A 10810-nucleotide genomic window follows, 5' to 3' on the forward strand; every position below is an offset into this window, starting at 1 on the left:
AAAAAAAAAAAAATCAACCAAAACCCAGGGCTTAAACAGAAGACACTATATCTGATTTTGACTATCTCTCCAACACCATCTCATCTAATCCCCCACCCCTCCCGCTGGTTTTTCCCAGGTCTTCTGTTGCCGCCCTCCCCGTGTCCCTTCCGACCTCCATGCATTGACAAATGGGGGCTCCTCTGCACGGAACGCACATCTTCGGGTTTTCAGATGGCAAGCTCCTTCCCATGTGTGATATCAGCTTACTTGTCATCACATCAAAGTGACAAACCTCTGTGCCATGTCACTTCCCTTTCAATACCACCACACCTGTCAGCAGTTAGACTGAGTCTTGGAAACCCACAGGAGCAGCTCTACCCTGACCCGCAGGGTCACTGTGAGTTGGCATTGACTTGACGGAGGGAGTGGGAAGCTATCATATCATTTTGCTGATTTTCTTCAAGGCACACATGAATAACTATCTTGTTTTTACAGACTCTGACTCATCCACTGTTTACTTCCTGACAGGAATGTAAGCTCCATTAGAGTAGGAACTTGTCAGTCTTCTGTATTACTGTATTCCCAATGGGTTTCATAGGACATTGGTGCTTATGACACTGGACAGGGAAGATATAAAGCAATCTCACTGCTGCTTAAAGAAAGCTCTATTGGACAATTGTGCATAAAGAGAGTCTCAAAAAGACCTGTTGGATTTTATTTGCAATGTTCCAACCACACATAAAATTAATACATCTTAATCTGTTAGTCAATCCTTGGCCTACATTACAAATTCATTATGAAAACCGAACCATAATCAGGACAGTGCACCCTAGGTTAATTCAGGACAGAAAAGGAGCTCTAGAAATTCTAAAGATTTTGAATTGCTTGAATTGTCCACTAGTGAGTCAACTACATAAGGTAAGCTTGTAGAAAGTTGGTAGGTCCTCTCGGGAGTCTGCCTTGAATCAGGATGATGCACATGCCTGTAATAATTCAACCATGCATCTACAAAATTCCTTTGAAAGCCTGGTATGACTCTTTTAAGTTAAAACACACACACGCATGCACGGCAGTTGTGTAATCCTTTCTTGTGCTCAGAGATCTCATTCTACACCTTCACGAGTGCGTTTAAGTTATACGATATATCCCACCACCTACATCATCCCAAACCTCGTCATTGAAGGACTTTAGGAGGAAGAAAAAGGCTCCAACTGGTAAAAGTTTTAAATGTTAAGAGAGAGAGAGCATAAAGAATGTTTTAAACCATCTTTAGGTTTAAGCCAAATGCAAACTGGAAAACGTGGAACAACTTCAAATTTTAGTTTGACTCATCAAAAGAGAATCAAAAGAGAATCAGAATAGAGGGACTTTGTCTGTATCTGCAAAAACTCATTATGTCCAGAGCAAACACATAAACAAGTCAAACCATGTAGGGGCAGAGACCAGCAGAATAATAAGACTTAACCTGTAGTCTAATCATACGCACTTCAGTATTTTAAATTATAATTACAGCACAGGTGGATAAAAAAGTAATTTTTTTATTGGTGTCTTGATTTTTGGCCTCTTGCTGGGGCTATCTGGAGTGCTGATTCAGAAAACTGCATCGGACAGGTCACATCAGCTCTAGTTTCCCAGGTAGGGTGCTACATTATCTTTTCAGCTACTAAGCTCTACTGTTTTAATTTCTCACCCTAGTTTTCAATATGAAACAAATTCATACCCACAAATGACACGATAAGCAAAAAAAAAAAAGGTAAGAAAGGTTTGAAAAAGAATTAGGTACTAATTGGCTTCCAAGGAAAGTTATATATGGACCCATGGTTAGCTTGTTAGTCACGCATTTGTCAATCTTAAGGTCAGTGGTTTGAACCCACCAGTCACTGTGCAGCCTTTAAAAACTGTTAAAATTGGAAACCCAAAGCAGCAGATCTTCTCTGTCCCATAGGGTCACTGAGTTAGACTCTATTCGATGGCAGCAGGTTTTCTTTCTGGAATGTGAGGCTGTGCAAGAAACACGCAGGCGACACGTTGGACCCTGCAAAGCCAGAACACAGCTTGCGCAGAGCGGAAAATAAAACAGAAAATGGAGAAGGCACATAGATGGAAAGTGTGAGGCCTGCTGAGAGTGTCAAAACTGTAAACTCTCCTTGCAATTTTCATAAAAATTTTAATGATCTAAATTTTTCTTTTTCAAATAATGCAGTCAACATTTCAGAATACATGTTAATATATATGTCAATGGATCATTCATGTCCAATGCTTCAGAAATAAGGGTGACTCCAAGCTCCTTAATAAAAATAAAAAATTCTAACTTTTCTTTGAAATGTTTCTGTGCACAGGTGGAGAAGTTGTGCCAGCCTACAAAACTGGAACATTTTCATTTTAATAAAGGAGTTTGAACTCTGACCAACCCATTTCACGTTTCAGAACATTTGTATCTCTTTTTACTGTACCAGTCAGTCAAGTATGACTTCCAGAGACCCTATAGGGACAGAGTGGAATTTCTCCTGGGTTTCTGAGGCTGTCAATCTTTACAGAGCAAAAAGTCTCACCTTTCTCTTGTACAGCAGCTAGTGGGCTTGAACAGCTGACCTTGTGGTTAACAGTCACACATGTAGGCCACTGCATCATCAGGGCTCTTTATTTATTGTACATTAACTCTTATTTCTGGCCCCTGTTTTAAGATAACAAATTGAAACTTCCTGCTATTCAGATCCTAATAAAGGTGAAGTGATACTTGGGGAAAATTCCAAGTTCATGCTAACTTACACTATTCAAATATATATTTGGCTCATAGGACACCAGGTGATGTACAACTTGACCTAAATATTTAGGACAATACAAACTACTTTCAATAAAGCTAAAGTATACTGCCTCTATCTCAGGCTAGCTAACACGACGTGAAAATATCTTCTTTTTTTTCATGGGTGAGCAGAGTTCAGAGTGGCATATGGCTTATGTTCTGTATTTCAAAGGCTCGAACTGAGAGGAGAAAACTGGTGCCCTTTTTGAAATCAGCAGGTCACATACACCCAGAAAACAGTCTAACAGTTGACGCACCAAAATGTGTTGGCCAGTGTAGTCAATTCCGAGTCTTCAAAATCTCGACAAAAATCCATTCCCTTTTCCTTCCATTTATTCACCACCTTTATGAACCCCCCTAGTATTCAACAGGGGAATTTCACTTCACAAATCTTTAAAACATATGATTGAGAAAACTCAATACACATTTAATAGTTATAATACGATGGGAAAATATGATGCAAACTCCAAAAACGCCACGTTCAAGGTTATTGTCACTCATTATTACAAAGACTGAATTTTTGAGCTAACTCTGAAAAATATTTTTTAAAATCTGATCAGTACAGTAATGGGTTTAGGGAACCATTATAAGATCAAAGGAATTCTTATCTGAATGAGGAATACTGTGAAACTCCTTGGAAAACATGGTACATTTGAAAGACGCAAGGCTCTTTAGAAATCAAATCAAATAATCAATGTTTTCATATATAATAAAATGCAAAGGGTTTTTTGTTTTTTTCAGTAAAATTAGCCAGCATGCTTAAAATGTCATAATGTTTATCAGTTAGCATGCACTACATCTAAAACAAACACTTAGAAAGATTTAAATTAAATGTAGTTGTAAAATTAAAGTGAGCAATAATAACAATAAAGAAAAATAATATTAAACAGAATAAAGATTCTAACCACTTTGTCCTCCTGGTGTGAATATCCACGAAAGCAAGTAAGAAAGGACAGAAAAGACAAAAAAACAAAAAAGAAATAATTAAGTCCATTCTTAAAACAAGTGTTTGTTAGTAAACTTAAAAACTTTGAAAAAACTTTAAGAAACATTTTAATTGAATTCTAAACAATTAAAGATAAAAAGGTTTCCATGCATTTTGTTCTGTTTAAGCAAAAACATACTACATATTAGAAAATAATCAGATTATATAAAAAGAATAATTTCCATAAAAGCAATTAATTCCCCAAACATCTGAAAGAAAAGTACTCTTTCTACAAATAAAATCCTAACTGGACACTCAATTAACTCAAAGGAAAAATCTGAAACTTGTTTAAGAAAAAGGCTTTTATGTACAAAGACAGTAAATACACAGCATTAGTGCTTAACTTTAATTTAATCTTATGCTATTATAAATGAACATAGTAAGGGGGGAGGGGGCTGACAGGTGGTTTGAACTAATAAATACAGAGTTGACGGTCTGAAACGTAAACTCCCCAACTATCTCACAATAAAAAAATCACTTAAAAATGAGTAAGACATAGTGTTTCATGAATTATGTGTAATCCATGTGGCTTTCAAAAGCTTATTTCTGTCCAACTAATGTATGTGTCTTCTACATTTTCTAATTGAAAAGAAAGATTTAATTAAAGATCATCACTGAAGATAAAATACTCTGAATGACACCTGATAATCTGGGGTTCTAGAGCTATGAATTATAAAGGCAGGAAACAATATAAGGTACATATTCGGTCATAAGAACATGCTTGGTACACTAGAAACGAACGCGCTGGCAGCATAATACTTGAGATGAAGTGGTAAGACTTTGGAGCCAGGCAGGCCTATTTTTAAATCTTACTTCTTTTAAACTACACCTCTGAATATCTTGTGCAATTTCCTTAAGCTCACTTAGCTTTTAGTTCCTCCTCTAGAAAGTGGGGGATTCATTACTCACCTTTTAGGGCAAGTTGAAAGTTGGATAAAATGCCATGTGGACAGTGCCTGGCACCTCGTTCTATAGCTGCTATTCTGGCCTATAAAACACAAGGCATTGTACCCAGGGGAGAGGACTGTGTTCTTGGCTGCTTCATTTTGTTACAGATCACATCAAAGTGACTGCACATAGCCCAGGGCATCTACGGCCAACCAGTTAGTTTCACCAAAAAATCACTTTCTGTGCACTCGTTATATAGGTACTGGGCACACTCATCGACGCCTCTGACGTAAAAATGAATTTCTACCCCCAAAGAATTCAGTGTCGCTCCCTGGAAATAAACAAATCGTTGCACAACAGAGAGCGGTGCTGAGAGCAAGGGAAACAGACCACCGGCAGAGGAAATGAGAGGGCCTGCAAGAAGAAAGAAATAAGACATCTCGCAAAGTAGATGGGATTTGAGCAGAGTCTGAATAATGAAAAGACTCTCAGGAAGAGAAAGGGGAAACACTTCATGGAAAGAACACGGCATACGCAAAAATAGCCACATTCACTAGCTGAACGGGGGTGTTTTGACTTATAATTATCTTGGAATAACTAGAGTACAATAGATATATTCAAATGTAGGTCTCCAATGCTAACTATAGTAACACCAATCACAAATAAAAAGCATAACACTTTCACAAAAGAATTCAATGGGCAGACGGTCTTATGTAACCTGGAAAATGATTCCTCTAAAACAAAAAGAAAAGGAGATAAGGAAGTCACAAAGAGTTAACTCCTCTTTACAGCCATAAGTTCAATTTGAGCTGTAATATAAACACGAGACACTTAGCCATAATCTATACATGAAATATTACTGACATCGTATCTTTGATCATAATCTTTCCAAAGAAAGAAAATCACTACCCCAAAATCTACCAAACACTGAATATAGAAGAGGTACGATGATTAGCTACCATTTATTGAGTGCTTACCCTGTTACAATATCCAGACTAAATTGGAAAGAGGAAACTTTGGAAGCAGGGAGAATGATCAGGAAGCTATGTACATGAAGCGGGTAAGAAACAAATACAATCAGAGTGGCATGAACTACGGGAGCAGCAGGAACAACGGACGTTCCCCATCAAACTTGAGTGAGAAAGAGGAAGATCTACAACAGGACTCCCAGAAGTATGGCTTCAGCAACTGGGAAGATAAGAGGCAGTTCCTTAAACAAATAAACTGAAAGCACACACGAAAGGTTTAGGGGAAAATTTCGGGTATAGACAAGGTGAATCTGAAGTGTCTATAACACAGTCAGCTAGACATCTTCCCAAAAGGCGGATAGAAATAGGGCCCTCTGGAGTTCAGAAGAAAAGTCCTGCTGGGGAACCAAGTTTGTAAGTCATCAGCGTGCCATGCTGTATTCATTGTATTTGAAGCTTTAGGAGTAAATACAATTTCCTAAGGTGCAGTAAGGTGTGCCTGACCCAAGTCATGGTATTTGCAATCACCTCATATGCACTGAAAGCTGGATGCTGAATAAGGAAGACCGAAGAAGAAGCAATGCATTTGAATTATGGTACTGACGAAGAATACTGAAAAGTACCATGGACTGCCAAAAGAACAAACAAATCTGTCTGACAAGATGTATAGCCAGAATGCTCCTTAGAAGTGAGGGCGGCGAGACCATCTCATGTATTTTAGCCATGTTCTCAGGAGACACTAGTCCTTAGCAAAGGACATCACGCTCTGTAAAGTAGAAGGGTTCAGAAAAAGAGGAATATCCTCAATGAGATGGATTGACAGCGTGGCTGAAATCACGAGGTCAAACAACAATTGTGAAGATGGGTCGCTGGGAGTCCGGACCAACTGGATAGCACCCAACGCCACCACGAGGAGATCGTTGAAAGAAAAAACTCAAATGAACCCCGAATCAAAATAGTTCTTTTCTTTTGACTGGCAGGAAAAAATAAATTCAAAACAAAAGGACTGGCTACATCCTCTAATCACATTTTAGTAATTCAACTAAATTACTGAAGTCTCTCTATATCTTTGAAAAGTTCTATTAGTCGCTATAATAAAATAATAATAATAATAAAAGAAATAATAAAAAAGAAAAACTAATAATAAAAAAGAAAGTTGCATGAAAATCAAAGTAAATTCTAAAAATAAAATATCAGGCATTGAGAAAAAGACTGATTCAACTCTTGTGTAAAATATAAAAAGTAACCAACTGTTGAAGAATATTTTTATTTTAAATGCATGGATAATCTGGATTTTAAAATGTTCTTTAGCATGAATTTTCAACTGAATCATGAGGGCATTTATCTCAGCGTTTCCCTTATGGTATGAATGACTGAGTGGTTGCATTCAAAGACTGAAGTTTACTTTATATATATTATATACCTATTTACTTAAGGCATGCACTAAAGGAATACATTGATACAACATGCAAATGATTAAATAACATGTGGAGACACAGGTACAGTGCCTGGTACATATAATAGGCAAGAAGAAATCCAATAGCAATATAATCATTGCAAAACACTTCTGTAGTACTCAATATGTATGTGCCACATTCACATCTCAGTGCTTCAGAATATTCTCATTCTTATAATAGCCTCGTGGGGTATGTATTTTTATCTCTTCCTACAGATGAAGAAATTGAAGCACAGAGAGATTAATCATGTAGCCCATGGTCACATTGCTAGTAAATAGTAAAACTTAGTCTCTCTTGCTTCAGAACTTGTTCTATAGCAGCTATATAATGCTGCCTTTATATAATGCCAGTGACTTATGTTGGCTTTATACAAGGGGGGTTCAAAAAGTTTAATTCCATTCTGATACCCTCATGCATCATTTCTAGAATTTAACTAATCAATTTATTGTTTTAGGTCAAAATTACCAGACTTGGTGGCTATGCGTCCGAATTGACTCAATGACGATGGGTTTGGTTTTTTAATATCCAAAAATAATTACTGATGTAACAGTATGGACTAATAATTGTGCAACTTAAGATTTATATTTAAATTGTTATTTAAAGGTATCGAATTTTATTTAATAAAAATAACTTTATACTCAGCATTTTTCTCAAAATCAGCTATCCCAATAGCCGATCTTAAGATGTTATGGATTTGGAGGACAAAGCTCCGAGGTTAATTTACGTGTATTCCCGAATGTACTGTGGCGCAGTGATGTGCTTGCTTTGGCTCCTCTAGTCTTGTCTGTGTAATGCTCACCAAAGACTGGGTGGGCCCATGTAAAGTGAGGAGATGCTTGTCTTGTCCAGATGACTGTGGATAACAGAAAAGGAGTATGGAAGAGGTTGGTTGGATTCTATGATTCATTTGTGATTGACTGTTAACAAGGCTAATTGTGACTGTAAAACCTTAGACCTCTACTGTAAGGATTGGCCAATTTTGCCAACATGCTGGATATAAAATACCCCATTCAAAGTAACAAGGAGAGCTTACTACCATCAAACCAGGAGTGAAACCTGTTCTTTAGACCCCAAAATTCTGGTGCCCTGAACCTCCTAGATCCAGCAGACAGAGCTATGCCCCCACAAGAATGGCAGATGAATAACAGAGGTGCAGCAGCCACAGAGGCAGCAGAACCCAGAGCAGTGGGCTTCCCAGCCCACAGAGCTAGTAAAGCTGAGTGTCTGCAGGTAGAAGGCATATGTGTGGAATGGGTTGCCTCCAGGCATTGAACCAGGGGAGTTAGTTTTGCAGACCCACAGAGCTAAAGATGAGCACTTTCAAACTGAGGCTTCCTTAATGAAAGCAGAGTGGAGTGCCTTTGGGGCAACTATCTCAAGTGTTAAAAGAGCTGTGGAACATTGCCAAGCAGGGGAGAGACCAAGGGACCACAGAACTGAGAGGCCAAGGGCCAGAGAGAGGTATGCCTGCATACATGGCTTAGAAGAATTGCTAAGGACCAAGCTTCCCTAATAAACCGCATAGTCCTCTCTGCATGTGTTACATAAGCAGAGAAGTGGAGAAAGGTGTGTTGGGAGGGAAAGTTGGTATCAGAATTGGTCCAGAAGGTTGGAGGGTAACCTGACTGACAGTCTGCTAAGAATCAGCCTTGAGCTGATGTTCAGTTGGATTCTCCTCCCTCTTGTGAAGTCAGAGGAAGACAGATGCCCCACACCATTCTTCTGCCTTCTCCTTCTCACTCAAGACTATATTGATTGTATTGTTGTCTCTCCATTCTGGTATTTCCTCTTGAGAGTGGTGGCACCATTTTACATGAAGCATGGTGACTTCATCTTCCAGCAAGTCTGTGTGCAATATTTTCCTTAGTCTCCCAGTGCCCTAGAAAACCAATGTCAGACCGCGCTCAGATTCCTCCCATAGATGACTCAGTCTCTTCCCATCACTTCCTCCACTATATTGTCAAAAAGACAGACCCCCTCCTTCTACATGTACACTCTATACTCTCTAGTGAAATCATTCTGCCCAACTCTTCTTGCCTGTCTTATATAAGTAATTAAAAATCACCTCTCTTTCCCACCACTGCAGTGTCACTCAATCTCCTGTCTATGTCTGGTGCCTCTTTTCAAGACACTGGCAATTAAATTCTGCGTTAGTGTTTTTGTCCATCCACAAGTTTGGACTACCATATTCAAGAACACATGACCACAGTGCTGAGCTGCAGTAAGGAACTGAATCAAACACAATGTCTATCTATGCCACAATAACCCACCCATCTGTCAGTCTATCGTCCTGTGGTGTCTGGCATGCGGCCCAAGGCGAACGGGTTTTAGTGGATCTTTCAGAAGAAGTGAAAATAGGCGGCCCACTTCCGGGGGATTAGCACCGCACCCATGAATAGCAGCAGAACATAGTCTGTTCCAGGGCAGAAAAATCAGAACCTCAAGCTGGAGACAAACCCACTGCCAAGGAGTCGATTGCTTTCACAGCAGTCCTATAAAGGGTTTGCGAGGCTGTGAACAAACCGGAACAGAGAACCTTATCTTTCTCCTGTGAGGTGGCTAATAACCGCCCACCCACCCACCCCCAAAAAGGCCACTGCCATCAAGTCGACCCAACCACTAGCAACCTTTTAGGACAGGGTGTAAGTGTCCCTGTGAGTTTCCAAGAATGTAACTCTTTATAGGAGTAGAAAGCCCCATCTTTCTCCAGAGGAGCAGCTGGTGGTTTCGAACTGCTGACCTTGCAGTTAGCAGCCCAACCGTAACTGTTAGAGCACCTGGAGTGCTTCCTGGAGTGGCTGACAGAAGGAATTAAAATATAACTGTAAATTAAAATGTAGCATTTCAATGTACATTAAAATATCACTCGAAGTACAGTCCACCTTAATGTTGACAGAAGAAAAGCCGTCACTTGCTGATGAGTCAGGACACAACTTAAGAACCAGAAGCCCTTAAGATTGTCCCATGCCCAGAGAAAAATCTATGTAGATCACCTTTTTGTAATTTCAAAAAACAAATGCAACAGCTTTCTGATCTGACTTCCCTGCCTTGAGTTTAGTCCAGCAGATTGCCCTAGATGCCAATTTTGATTGCACCCTTATTTGAAGACACATGCATAAGACTAAGATAAGTATTACTGAGAAAACTTGCCTGAAGCCATTGATTGATCACAGAAACGATGTTAAAGAATGCTTTGTTTGGAATAAATCTGCATTTAACTGGACTCTAGTATCAATATTTTTCTTACTCACCCTAGTCCAAAGGGTCACTATGACTTGGAGCTAATTTGGAGCCTTGGTGATGTGGGTGAAGCAGTGGGCTGCTAATCAAAAAGGCTGGTAGTTCAAATCCACCAGCCTCTCTACAGGACAACAATGAAACCGTCTGTTTCCATAAAGATGGACAACCTTCGAAACCACATGGGGAGTTCTACTCTGCCCTATCGGGTCTGAGTTAGAATCAGTTTGATGGCAGAGAATGTTGTTTGGTTTGGTTTGGTTTTAGGAGGGGGGCATTTTGGTTTTTTTGATGTTGTTTAACACAAACAATACCTATATAATCTATATAGTTTCTATTATAGTACATCTAAGTATTTCTACATATATCTATTCTTAGATAGTACATCTAAGTAGTTCTACGTGTGTCTATTCTACGGGAGTGGTATTCTAATATACAAAGGGACTACAAAACCCTAGAAAAATCCATTATCTTTCAGTTTCATTTTCCC

The 10810-nt window shown here is 39.0% G+C and overlaps 1 protein-coding gene across 17 annotated transcripts in view; it reads right to left on the reverse strand.

The window, feature by feature from the left end:
• Positions 1–10810, reverse strand: part of RIMS2 (regulating synaptic membrane exocytosis 2) — a 438267-nt gene that overhangs the window by 411212 nt on the left and 16245 nt on the right. For all 17 annotated transcript variants that reach the window (XM_045287803.1, XM_045287759.1, XM_045287752.1 and 14 more), the window contains exon 2: positions 3691–3702. The gene's annotated coding sequence lies outside the window, so the exon portion shown is untranslated. The remainder of the gene's footprint in view (positions 1–3690; positions 3703–10810) is intronic.

Source organism: Echinops telfairi, unplaced genomic scaffold, assembly GCF_000313985.2.
Source record: "Echinops telfairi isolate 266 unplaced genomic scaffold, ASM31398v2 ScPeMD7_1;HRSCAF=3_0, whole genome shotgun sequence".
Classification (NCBI taxonomy): Eukaryota; Metazoa; Chordata; class Mammalia; order Afrosoricida; family Tenrecidae; genus Echinops; species Echinops telfairi.